Here is a 13519-nt window from a genome sequence, read left to right as displayed (position 1 = left end):
TATTGATCTATTTCTGTTGAAAAATGTAATGTCGCTCTATTTTATATATATATTTCTATATATTCTATAATTCTTAGGAATTGCCATACTGGACTAGACCAGAGGTCTGCCTAGTCCAGTATTTTCATTCTGAACTTAGGAAGGATATTGTTTACTGTATCTGTAGCTACAGGGAAAAAAAAAGTGTGAGAATTTCTGGTTCGGTTCATCTCAATTTATAATGGTTTTTTCCCTTTCTATTCCTCTAGGTTTTAAACTGATTTCTGCTGGGTACAAAGCTTTTATCCTTAGTCCTGAAGTTTTATACATATTCCAAAACAAAGGTTATTGATACTTGTAAGAATTCAGGATTTTAATCAGATGCATATGTTCTTTTTGGATCTCTGAGATTTTGGCCTCAGCAGCTTTCAGGAACAGTGACTTCTATTCTGCTGTGTTGAACAAAAAGTATTTATGATTAACTTACCACCCTCGAATTGAATTTTTTCCTGTCCACTTATAACAAGAAATGGAGATCAGGAGCTACCAACCATTTCCAGACTATCAGTCCGTAGGTTTTTTTATTATGATGGGTATACAAGATAAGAAAGAGTAACCTTTTTCTATCACCTTTTTAAGTAAAACAGTTCCAAACTTTTTGAGCATTTTTCCATCTTTTGATCCTTTCTCCGAGATTTGAACTCCCTTTTCTGAACCTCTGCCAGTTCTTTATAATTTTTTCTGAAACAGTGATCAGCGCTGTGCATATTATTCTGGAGGAGTTGGCATTTTAGATGGATATATGGTCATTTCTTGACTGTAATGGCACATTGAGCAATCAGTGTTTTTGATTCCCTCCTTTTCTCTTTCTTCATTGTCAGGTAGTTTGGAAGGCATAGTGTAACTTGCTCCAGACCCTGTATATAAGTACCAAACAGAAACTGAAAGGAGATATGTTCACTTTTTTTATTTTCTTGCTCCATATCAGGGTTGCATTCAAATACTGCTGTCTTTAAAGGTTTCTGACCCTGCTAGAGAGAACATCCTCTCCTTTGATATGTGATTTGTTTTGGGGAGAAGTGTTGGGGTGGTGGCTGGGGTAAGGGCTTGCACCGCTTTCCTCTGAAAGAGTGGAGCTACACGAGGGGTTGGCAAGGACAGATGCCCCAGAAAGCCTGTCGTTCCAGTCGCACTGAGAAACCCTTTAGTCGCCTGTAGCTGGTTGGTGTGGCAGTCTCTAATTCGCTGCCCAGATTAAACCTATAGCCAGATTTAGGGAAAAGAAATAATTTTCCCTTATGCCAGGCTGTTTTACTCTGTAGTGTTTTATATGATCTTGTTTCAGGGATCCTCTGGGTATTTTCACCAAAAAGTTCCATTCTATTGCAGGAACTCAGGATGTAGGCGGTATCCTTAATCGCTGCAGGCTTTCTCCTCTGGCATGTTTTCATTTTAAAGGCTTTTGATCTTTTATATTAAAGGCCCTAATCTGTGATCAGATGCTGAGGCATGTTTTGTCCATTGAGGGGTGTTTTACAACTTGTGGACTGGATGCTGAAGAATTCTGTACTACCTGTGTATGAGATATATATCTGGATATATACCAGCTCTGTATCTGTTTAACTTGGTGGAAGTGGCCTTAAAGGACCACTGCCTTGTAGTCTGAGTTCCTAAGTGTGTGTGGAAGGGGAAGAGGGAAAAGCAGAAGAAATGGAGAGAAGATACAGGGGAAAAGAAAAGATGCAGCAAATGCAAGCATAACTGCATCCTTAAGATTGGGTGTTTGCTGTATTGGCAGGTATGGCCTTAGACAAGAATGCTGACTTCAAAGGCTATGCATGGATTTTACTTCAAGTAGTCAGAATATGGCCTGAGATTTTTCTCTCCCTGTAGCCCATGTTCTAGGCTGCAGAATATCTTTCTCACTGTCTTGTCTGCTTACTTTAGAAACATTGTATGGGTTTGGCTTCCAGTTGTACTCTATGATTTTTGTGGTTTTAAGACTCCAGTGTGTCCCTGTACTTCTTAAATTGAATTTAGGAAACTAAGTCAGAGATATAGATTTCATTAAAGGGAGCAAGCAAGTAAAATTTGATGTTTCAGTGCTGTGGAATTTAAATTCCTCTTAGATATGGATATAAGATCTGTCTCAAATATAAAGGCTTTCCATAATAATGAATTTTTCATGAGTAGTCATAACTGGAAAAAAAAGACATGGAAAAAATACACACACAGAGCCCAGATTTCTCTACCTCATTAAACAACAGAAATTACAGTCCAGTCAAAATATTTAGTTCAAACTGATCCTACAGATTTGGAGATTATCTAAATACGAAGTGTAAAATTTAGGCTGCTATACTTTGAGAGCTTAGTTACAGGTTCTTTCAAGTTATTCCTTCACTCTTTAACGTTTTATGAAGTAGGTCACCTTGGGAAATATATCTTTTTTGGATGTAACAATAGTATTTCAAAGATGCTTTAAGAATTTTATTTGCCATCTGTTTATTTCTGTACTTTTGGACTGAGAAGCCAAGATGCTGAACATGCAGTACACACACAAGCCAGGTAATAAAACTAGCTTTTTTTTTTTTTTTTTTTTTTTTTTTCCATTACTTTTTTAGCTTTGTTTCTTTCTGAAGTACTAAGCAGGTCATAAATTCTAAAATCTAATCTTCAGTAAGTGTTAGTAATGAGAGAATGCAGCAGAGAGGCATGGCCTCTTCCCACAAAGTTTTATTTTGTTTATGAATTAAGTCATATGAAGTATGGAATTTGAGATAAGGTATGAAATTTTTAGGTGGTGCCAGCTGGCATAGCTCCATTAAAATCAATGGAAATACACCAGGTTTCACCACCAGCTTGTGACTCGCTCCCAGGGGAAATAAAATGGTTAATATGAATGTTTCAGTCATGAGCCTTTTAGATCAAACTATTGACACAGGAAGGACAGATGCTGGTATTCAAATCGAAGACAATTTGAGATATTATATTTTGGATTTGAGAGAATCCATCGTTTGCTGTCTATCATCCAGTATTGCTTTCACCCTGACTCATATTTGAGCTAAGTAGAAATTAGCTGAATAATGTGAAGTTTCTTGTGTCTGTGGAATAAACTGTGGGCTGCTGCATAGCATTAGGATGAAATCTAGCTTTTTTTAAAGACTCAGGCAAAGAAGGGGAAAATCAAATCTTTCCCTCTTCATTCCTCATGAGACACATGTTAACTTGTACTACTGAGTCCTTGTCAGCAATATGACTGTTGACAGATGCTGTAACTACTGAGTTCAGTAAAACCATTTAAACTGGTAACGTGCATGTCATTTTCTGTCATTTTACTGTAAGGTAGGTGTGGGATGCCATTTTTCAAACTGAATGTGGCAATATCAATGGTCAAATCCATATGTGAGGGTACCTGAGCAGGCTTGGAAAGAAATGAGAGCAGCTTTGGATTTTTCTAGAACCTCTTTCAGATTTTAGAAATTCCTACTATGAGCTCGGGAAGCCCCCAAGCAAACAAAATCTAGAATAAGAAGCAGAAACACAGCTGATTTATCTGAAATTAAGAGAATCAGAGAGGCCATTTTTTGGCTTTCCCTGCAGGTTTGTGTACCTTTCCCTACACTTGTCTGCCAACACTGCCAAGTTTACAGCATTATGGGTGAAAGATCATCAAACTAGGTCAATAGTGCAACACTATATGTGTTAGATAAAAATACATACGACTTATCTACTATCTCTCCATTTATTATAGCTGTGATTTTGAGTATCATTGTTCCTTGTAAAGTCCTCATGCATGGTGGTCTCTGGAACACAAGTTAAGTTTGCCAGGAGGATAAGTTGTTAATAATGATGAATAAGCATCTGTAATTTTTCCATGGGCTTTTGCTTCCTCTGGTGCAGGGGTTGTAAGCAGAGGAACAACTGGAAATGCTAACTGCTAACTCTACAATGCCTATATTTGGAACTTTTTAAAAGGTTGCTGTTACACAGAGTCAAGAGTTTCATGTGTGTCAGTAAACTATAGTAATTATTATTGTGAGTAATATAGGAAGTGAAACAGCTTGAGTTATTTAATTTGACAAAAAAAGCAAGCTACTGATGTATGCTGGCTTGTTTTTTATTATGTGAATTTTCTGTAGTTTTTTCACAAGTTGTACATTTCAAATGTAAAGTGCCAGTATAGCAAAAAGCATTGTCAAAATAGGGAAAGGTAGTGGATTCTTGTTCTCTTTCAGTGATATTTAGGCTGTTAGGTGATGACTGATATGGGAATATAGCTCTATGTCTGGATCTAAGTTATCCGATTTATTTTAAAACATAAATTTAATAGTCTACTTAAGATATATTTTTTCAGAGAACTATCCCTTTTGATTAGTTTTTAATTCTAAGAGAGCCAAAATTATCCTGTCTATCTTTCCTACAGATTTTTCATTAAAATTTGTAACTGAATTGAAAGGATTTAATTATTATGGCCATTGCAATATTGGTTACAGCTATGTTGTAACAAAGTTTTAACTTAACAATCATGATATCATTTTCCATGATAATTATAATGACAATCATTGATTGGCCAAAGGTGAAATAATTTATAGGGATTTTATGTTTTACTTGGCAGTTAATTCATGAAAAAATAAAAAAATAAAACATGCTGCTTTAACTTTCCTCTTTAACATCTAGATGAGCAGGGAGAGAAAAAGCAAGTGTGAGGCAAAGCAGAATTATCTTATCCCTTCACTGGAAAACAAGTGTGATAGACCTTTATGAATCCTGCTCACACAATATGTGAAAGAGAGTTTTATTACATGGATGGCCTGGTTTCTTCATTTATATTACCCTTGGATCAGTGCACCAGCAAGTTTCTCACTTTGGAGCTTTATTAATGAAGCTATTGTTAAGCAAGCAAGCTCAACTGTTTTCCTTCCAAATGAAAAAGGGAACAGTTCTGTGGGCTAAGATTTGCCCTCCAGGTAGGCACCTGAAATCTCACCAAGTTACAACTCTACCCATTGTAACTATAACAATGGGGATGAATGGACTTTAAGCTGTTTCAAAATATGCCCCATTAACTTTAATATGTGCTAAATATTGTAGCAGAATTTTAATTTTTTGCCTTTCAATATAGCTGTACTTTTCCCAAGGATGAGGCCTTTCTGCTGAAGAGATTAGGGGCACTAGAAGGCTATCAATTTTATTTTTCCTGATTTCTTAAACTTATTGCAATCATAAGTTCATAGGATATTTCAGAGTGGAAGGGACCTCACTGAGCCGTCCTCATGCAACCTCCTACCTCGTGCAACCTCCTACTCAGACCAGTCTCAGCTATGAGGTGAGACCAGGTTACTCAGGTCTTGAAAACCTTATAAAAACTTATAAGAACAGAATAAGAATGGTAAGAACTTGTAGAAAATATAAATCCACAATTATTAGATTAAGGGTATTAGAAGGTATATCATTTTTTAAATTCACTTTAGTACCTGTTTATGGACCTATTGTCTTTAAATTTGTCTATTTTTTTTTTTAATCTCCTGCCTCCAAGAGCCTCTTGGGGCAATAGATTTCAGAAGTTCACTTGCTGCTGTGTACAGACATCTTTTCTTTTAACTGTTTTTAACTGATCTAATAAATTCATTGCGTGCTGGCTGGATCTGTTGTGGACTTGTTGAATAAATAGTTCTGTGTTCACTCACCCTTGTGATTTTACAGACCCTCAAGCATACCCCGTCATCCTTCTCTCCGGATGGAAGAATCCCAGCCTTTTTCATCTCTCCCTGTAAGGTAATTACTTATTCTCTGTACCCTTCTATCTCCATGATGTTTTTCTTGAGGTGCAGGACTGCCCACAGTACTCAAGATGTTTGTGTGAAAGAGGCTGCTTAGACACCCCTTAATGCCTAAGTCTGCCAGAGACAAATGTATAAACCATAGCTTTAAAATGATGGTAATAGAACTGAAAGGAACTGTACAGTTTTGGTGTAACAAAAAAGCTGTTGATCTTAAAGGTGGTTGGTTGAAACTAATAGCAGAAGGGTATAGTTTGCTAGGTAGGCACTGAGGATGGCTATATAAAATCACAGTGAGATGAATGACGAATTACTTGACTGACTGATGAGATACCTAGACCAGAATCACAGTCCATGGCAGATGTTTGGCCGAAAATCTTTTCAAGATCCTGCAGGACACCTGATAGCATCACTGACTGCTGATGGGATGAGAGAAGAGCTTGCTATAGCCTTGAGCTTGAGGCAGAGAAGCTGTGTGTATGGACCCTGGTCTACATCGGTAAGAGTGTCTCCAGGGGTCAGAGACAGTTTTCTAGCATCATGAGCATGTGTACCCTCTTCCAGCCACCCATCAGGCAGTGTGCAGGAGCATGACATCCCTGCCGTTGCTACACGGTATGGCTGGTGACTGGGGAGATAATGAGTGCTGTAGGAATGGGTCAGCTAACATGGCCTTCTCCCTGTGTGACTGGGTATGTCGCTAATGTAAGCATGAGGTTTAATACTGCTTGTGTGTAATTGAAGCATTAGAAATAAGATTAACAATACTAGCTCTAGAATGTTATACAATAAGGGTTCGTTGTCAACCCATTCAGTTGCTAATCTGTGCAACTGATTTATCAGTACCCAGTTTATCTGGATGTATTGCTTGCTTTTGGACTGATCTTTTTGATTAGTTTTCTTTGTGTGTAACTGGTTCAATTCTATCTTGGGTTCTTTTTTTTGCTTTGTTTTGTGTTTTTTGGTGGTTTTTTTTTAATAATGTGTTTATTTGTATGCTGTATTTGTATGCTGAATTTGTTTTGCTTGTTCTCTTTCACTGCATCGTTGAGTGTGGTTGTATTGTGATCATTAATGAGGTACTAAGTGTCCATGATAGTAAGTAATTAATATTTATGATGCTGAGTGTTACACTAAGAGTAAGGCAAAGACTTCAGAAAGAAAATGAAAGCAGTAAAAGGCTTTATATAGATTTCAGGACATCTGTGAATGACTTACAAATCCACACTCACTATTTATCAGGACTGGGAACTTAACTAGGGTATGCTCTACATTGCATCAAACCCTTGCATTCGTTTCCTTTCTGGCACAGGAGAATGTAGGCTAGGAGATATGGCTGGTAGTTGCTTGAATGTGACAGGGAGCTGACACATGCTCTCAAGGTCTGCTAGACAAATATTCCTGCCTGTCTTGTTCACACTGTTCAGTTATGAGGATAGGAGACATTCCTCATAAGAGAAACAGGTTAGTACACCTAATTAAAATTGCTAATTTAACTGAGCAGTCAGAAACAGTCTGTTTCCCCTACTTTAAGTCATCTGTGCAGATTCTAAAAACACAGTTAAATCGCTTCTTCTCTTAAACCTTCTGAGGGAGGTACTAGTCCTGGCTTTCAAGATTCATATTACCTCAGCAAATATATTCCTGTGCTGCAATAGCTGAACATAAACTAAGGGAAATGGAAAAATATGTAAAAGAAGTTTTGAAATTTAGAAGCCAGGTTTGATTCATGCAAGTAATACAAGTTTCCTCAGGCTGTAGTGACTTATCTTAGCTGGAATGGGAGAATATTGTTTTTTAAGATATAAACTAAATCACGTTACATGAAAGTATTTCCTGGTACCTGTAAAGAGGGTGCTAGCAGTGATTTTATTGACAACTGTTCTATAAGGTTTTATTTTTAACTACCTGCTCAGTCATCACAAGGCCATTCAGTGGGAAAAGTGGCTGTAAAATTTTTGTGATAGCTCACATTTATTTTTGCTCAATGATGGAAATAATGAATTATTTTCATTAAAGATTCATGTCAAAATATGTATTCTGTGTGGAAACAGTCAGGTTTCTTATTTAGATCTCTCTATATTCCTCTCCACAGAAAACTTTCTGGTCAGAAACTTTCAAAGTTGATAGAACTCTGAGAAACATGTTGGTTTGATAAAAAGAAATGTGTTAGTAACCGTAAGAGCAATATGAGAAGAACTTCTGGTGTCAACAAGTCTCCAATCACAGGCAAAAGAAATCATTCTGAGCAAACTCATCACTACATCTAGTTCTTCTAGGCTGACACTGGAAATTAAGGGGCTGAGTCATCCTTTCTTTCAAATTCTGCTAAGATTTTCTTCAAATTAGGTAAGACATGATTCAGTATACATTAGTGCCAATTTACCAAATGTTTAGTTATGCTATTTACTTATGAATGTTCCTTTTAGGGAAGACTTTAGAGATGCAGTATCTCACTTTCATTTCAGTCCTGGGGGACAGGGAGCAACTCGTGCATAATAACTACCAGTTTCATAAAGCTAATGAAGTCACACTGCTTGTAAATAATAATTGTGTATCAAATGTGAAAATATGCACTAGGAAATTAACAATTTGTAAAAGCACTGACAAGATCCCTGAAAGAGAAATATAATTAATTTTTATAAGCAACATTTTCAAGTGGCTCTCTACTTCTGCTCCTTTTAGATGAGATAGGAATTAGTAACCTCCCTGAGACAATTGGGTGTTATGATATACTAGCAGATTACAAAAATATAGTGAGGAAACAACCTATTAATCTTCTAGATTCATCTGTGTTGGTTAGCTTCCTCTCTCTTCCTGCACTTAGATTATGTGTTCATCACTATCCTAATTCTTTCTTATGTGCACTGGATACTTCTAACATGAAGTTTGAAGCAAAAAAGTTCAAGTAATGCTATTTTGGTAAAAATTCTGAGAAGTTCTTAGATTTTTAACTCAGTTTCACTGTGTTTGTATTACAAAAATCTTAAAATACATTCAGAAACAGCTTCAATGCATTTTGACTTTATGCAACTGGGGGCAAAGGTTTCATTCCAACCTTCTGTTTGCCTCATTTTGGTAGCATTGTAATAAATTATGTCAGTCTCTAAGTGTATCTAAAGTGTCATTACACAGGCTAGAAGTCAGTTAGAGTGAAGTGGCACTCTGGCACACCTCTGCCATCAACTCTTCACTTCTTATATTTCATTGCCACAAGAAGTGGATGTTGTAGTGACATCTGTGCTGTCAACACACCATTAAGGGATCCCCTTAGCTGCTAATCCAGAGAAGTTTTATAACTCCTTTGCATGTTTGTACTGTGCAGCATATCAGGGTAAAGATCATAATGTTTTTCTAAAACAGTGCTTAAGCACTTTAAAATGGGCAATGGATATATTTTCTCTAGTCACTATCTTCTCCTCGGTCAAAAAATATCACAGTTCCACTACTGTATTGTAGTACTATTTTATAATAAATATAATATCCACAACATTCTACCAATAAATATTTTATGAGAAAAGCTCATATATATAGCTCTTTTGCCACATAGAAACAGAAAAAGACCCCTAGTTCCCTAGTTCAACATGTTTAATCTGGCTCCTAATCAATAAATAAACTGCCTTGTACCTCACAATCCCAGCAAAAGTAACCGTACTCTGTAACCTCCTTGCAGCAGAAAAAACTTCCTCACTTGGAAATACACTCTAATCATATAAAGACAAGGAAACCTTTAACAGGAAATTTAAATGTAATCATAAAAATGTGAAAAATATGGGAATGATATATAGCATGTATGCATGGACAGCAATTTCACCCTATACAAAAAGCTGGCAGTATTTCATAGAACACCCCTGCCCTGAGTTGATGAGAAAGTTTCTCAAGCAACAGTTGCCTGATTGCATCAACTCCTGCACCAAACCTTCCTCAGACTCTCAACAAATAACTAGCCATAATCTACGGGTATTCTTAGCAGGCTTTTATTAGCGCCCAAAGTACCTTCTACCTTCTTTTGACTCACCAGCAAAATTTGTTAAACCAGCAAATAAATAAGTTACTGAGTAGCAATACATCCATGCAGCAAACCCCCTTGTGCTGTGGTTCACTTCCTTTATTCACAGTAAATTTATTAATCTTCAGTAGCGCCTCATCAAATTCATCATAGACTTCAAAGTAAGAATACCTTTGGTCAGATCCAAAGAAATGTTAGGACACCTAACCAATCATTTATTTAACTACATTACTCAGAGCAAAAGTTAAAACCAAAGATGTTCACAGAGACATTTCAATTAAAAAAAGAAAAAAGTTTATCGATTTGGTGTACTTCTAGGATTGATGGAATTAAAAATTGGGAACAAAATGGCTAGTAATTACTTTACTTACATTGTTCCTGCCAATGCACTTGAATAGGTTTCTTTTGATAGTGTCCTTGACTACTTTCAACTACTTTCCAACTACTTTCTTTCCCTTGTTGCGTTTGGTGACATTTGGAGCAGAGAGGATGTGAAGGAAACAAAGAAAAATGGAAATCAAGAAAATGAAGTCAAGGAAGACTCACATGCAATGCCTGATATTGTTTTCAGGCATAGCTTTGGACTTGGCTAGACTTCAAAGTAATGAATTCTCTGTAGAAGTAAGTAGTTGAAAGTCACATTTTTTGCTTACAGAAAGTCCCTAATGATGGTTACCATAAATGTAGTTTATCTGATTGAATTGGGCACTGGCCCTGAGTCATTTCCCTGGCAAAAGGAACAAAATTGTCTCATTTGTGGCTACTTGTATGTTCATTTGGCACTATTGGCAATTCAGTGTAGGCTGAAGCAATCCTGAAACTCTTCTATGTAATTTTCCAAAATCTTGACTAACTTTATGACTAGGGACGTGAACAACTGCTACAGAGCAACTGTTCTCTCCCTTGTGAGTGCATGAGCCAAATTATAAATGAAAAGTTGGGCTATGAAATTGCATTTTTCTCTCAAGTAGCCAGAAATGTTAAATGTTCAAATTCATATAATCATTATAGGTAATTATAAATACAATAAAACAGATGGTTCAGAACAGAACGAGCTTCTTTGGTTGTTGACTTGCTAAAAGAAAGATGTCTATTGATATTAGTGCAGGAAAATTTTAGCTGTGAAACTTGATTCCTTTGTTTCTTTACTTCTCTCTGCAATTAGGAAAATGTTTCAAAAATTAAACAGTTGTTTCGTATGCTTTCTTGTATCCCAGACAGCTGTTGTGTACTTCGAGCCTATAATTAACGAGTTCCTGTTGTGCTAGAGTCCAGATAACATTATTTTTAGAAAAGTGACTGTCATTAAGAAATGATCCAGAAATATTGATTATAATTTTAGCATTTCTAAAGAGTGGATGCAGTTTGTCTGTAGGTAAAACTACCTTTGAGCTTGATAAGAAAATTAAGAGAAAATTATTTCATTTGTATTTCATCCTGAACTCTGATTGTTCAGCACAAGTGTTAATATGAAAATTTAGCATCAGCTTCAATTTTTATTTTCCTTTTTCCCAGTCATGACACTGTACACATCTATTTATAGAATGGCCCAGGTTCAGGTTTCTTGTGCTCTTAGAAAGAATGTAACCTTGCAGTTATAGCTGAGCAGTTTCCCATAGAAGCAAAGTAATTTTAGTCTCTCAGAATGGGAGATGCAATTGAAGATCAAGTATTCTTACTCTATAATGTAATGGAAACTATCTCTTGTGTCCTGTTAAGCAGTTAAATAAAAATACATGGCCTCATCGAAGGATTTCTGAAACCAGTAACTTTCTTCAGATTCCTCCCCTGCCATTTGATAATGACTTGTAAATGTAGAATACTTGTTCCACATGATAAAGGCCAGTGGATTGGTGTCTTTCACTTACTGGGAAAAGGCCTTGAAGAAGGTCATAAGTATTGCAGATTTGGTTGGGTTTTTTTTGTTTGTTTTAGTATGTGTATATTTCTGGGAGGGAAATGACAAAATTTGAAGTTAATTAGATAATAATGACCACACTTAGGACTTAAAGTGCTTTGTGGTTTATGGAATATTACTACCACCATTTCATAATTAAGGAAAAATGGGGTGGGGTTATCTGCCAAAGGTTACTCTCAAAGTTAGTGATACTTTTACAAAAAGAATCCAAGCTGTGCAGCCTCTGTAGATCACAGTATGTGAAAAGCAGTGAGAGTCTAGAATATCTTGTTATTTCTGCTTTTCACTAAGCCATATGTGTGCTATTACAAATACTATATACAAATCTGATACCCTTCCCAGTGGAGCTTAAACTCTTCAATGGACTACATGAAGAGAGAGGGTAAAGAAACTAAAAGCAATAAGTCTATTTGATTTTATGTCAGTTCCTCACATAGTTATTTAGAAAGATTGGGACATATACAGACACATGAATCTCCCTTTCCTAAGAGGACTAAATCTAGGAGAGTGCCAATATATCATAAACAACTAAGTAGACAGGCTAATTTTACTTGCTTTCAGTTATTGCTTTCCTGATAAAAGAATTAGGTTCAACAGGTCAGCTGAAAGCATCATGCCTCAGGGGAGAAAGTTGAGGCAACACGAAGAAAGCAGTAAAAAAAAAAAAAAAAAAGAAAAGAAATGGATGAAAGCAAGTAAATAGATAAATAAATAAGAAAGAATGAAAACAGGAAGTTTCACTGTGTGGAAGTGTAAAGTGGTTTTCCTTCTCTTCAGACAGAAAGGGACAACAGAACTTTGCCTTATTTTGGGGAATGTCAGTGAGTTTGTCTTTGTGTTTGACAGCCAAATCGATACAATCCTTTTTATTACCCTACATTAACATAGTCCTTGAGAAAGGACCAGTGCTCTGTTAGATCACTCAGGAATGCAGCAATGGGAGTGAACGGGTAGTAACGCTCAGTCATGTCCTCCTTCAGACCCACAAGGTCTCTCCGCAACTCTCACCCAGCAGCACGCATGAAAAAGCTTGACTCTTCTAGAGACTGCACATTGCCCCTTTGGTCAGTTTTCATATGCATCCCTTGCTGCTGCTGGTCAAAAAGATCCCTACCAGTGTTTGGTTACTATTTGACAGTGCCATCTTAGGGTGATGGGGAATAAAAATGGATTAAAAGTCAGACCAGGAACTTTCCTACTGCTTCCCAATACCCATTTGTACGCATGTACCAGATCTGTCAAATGAGGGTAGGTGTTCAATAGCTTGCGCAAAATAGGAAACTCACCTACTCTGGATGCCAGTGCTGAACACTGTGAAGAGTTAGTTTAGTCATTGCAGACATTTTTTGAACAAACTAACACCAGGAGGAAGAATGCTGTGTATTCTCATGAGGGCCAAGAGCTCCTCTTAAGAGTTTGCTCCTCCTCCATTCCTGCAGGTGGCCATCTGGACTGCTAAGGCAAGCGAGGACAGGAGTCTGTATTTCCAGCAGGACAGGATGATGAGTCTAAGAGATCCTTGGACAGAGGACTTAACCCCTAGAATAAATCAGGGAGAAACATCTAGTGTGAGAGAAGGAAGGGGAATAAAACATATTCTAGACTAAAGCGTGGGTCACTTGCTCTCATACCTGATAGATGTTTATCTTCTGCTCTGTTTGTAGTTCCTGAAGCCACTGCATATCCATCTGGATGTGCTAATCCTGAGAGTACCTAAAAGAAGGTGGACAAGGACTACCACATGAGCAGCTGTCTTTGGTGAGACCTATTTATATGAGAACATTTTTCTCCTCCCACCCTTTCCCCTGCCTCACCAATAACTCCAGCTCAGGC

The sequence above is a fragment of the Buteo buteo genome, chromosome 1 (assembly GCF_964188355.1).
Source record: "Buteo buteo chromosome 1, bButBut1.hap1.1, whole genome shotgun sequence".
In the NCBI taxonomy this organism is placed as follows: Eukaryota; Metazoa; Chordata; class Aves; order Accipitriformes; family Accipitridae; genus Buteo; species Buteo buteo.
Note: the sequence above shows the minus strand (reverse complement) of the source record.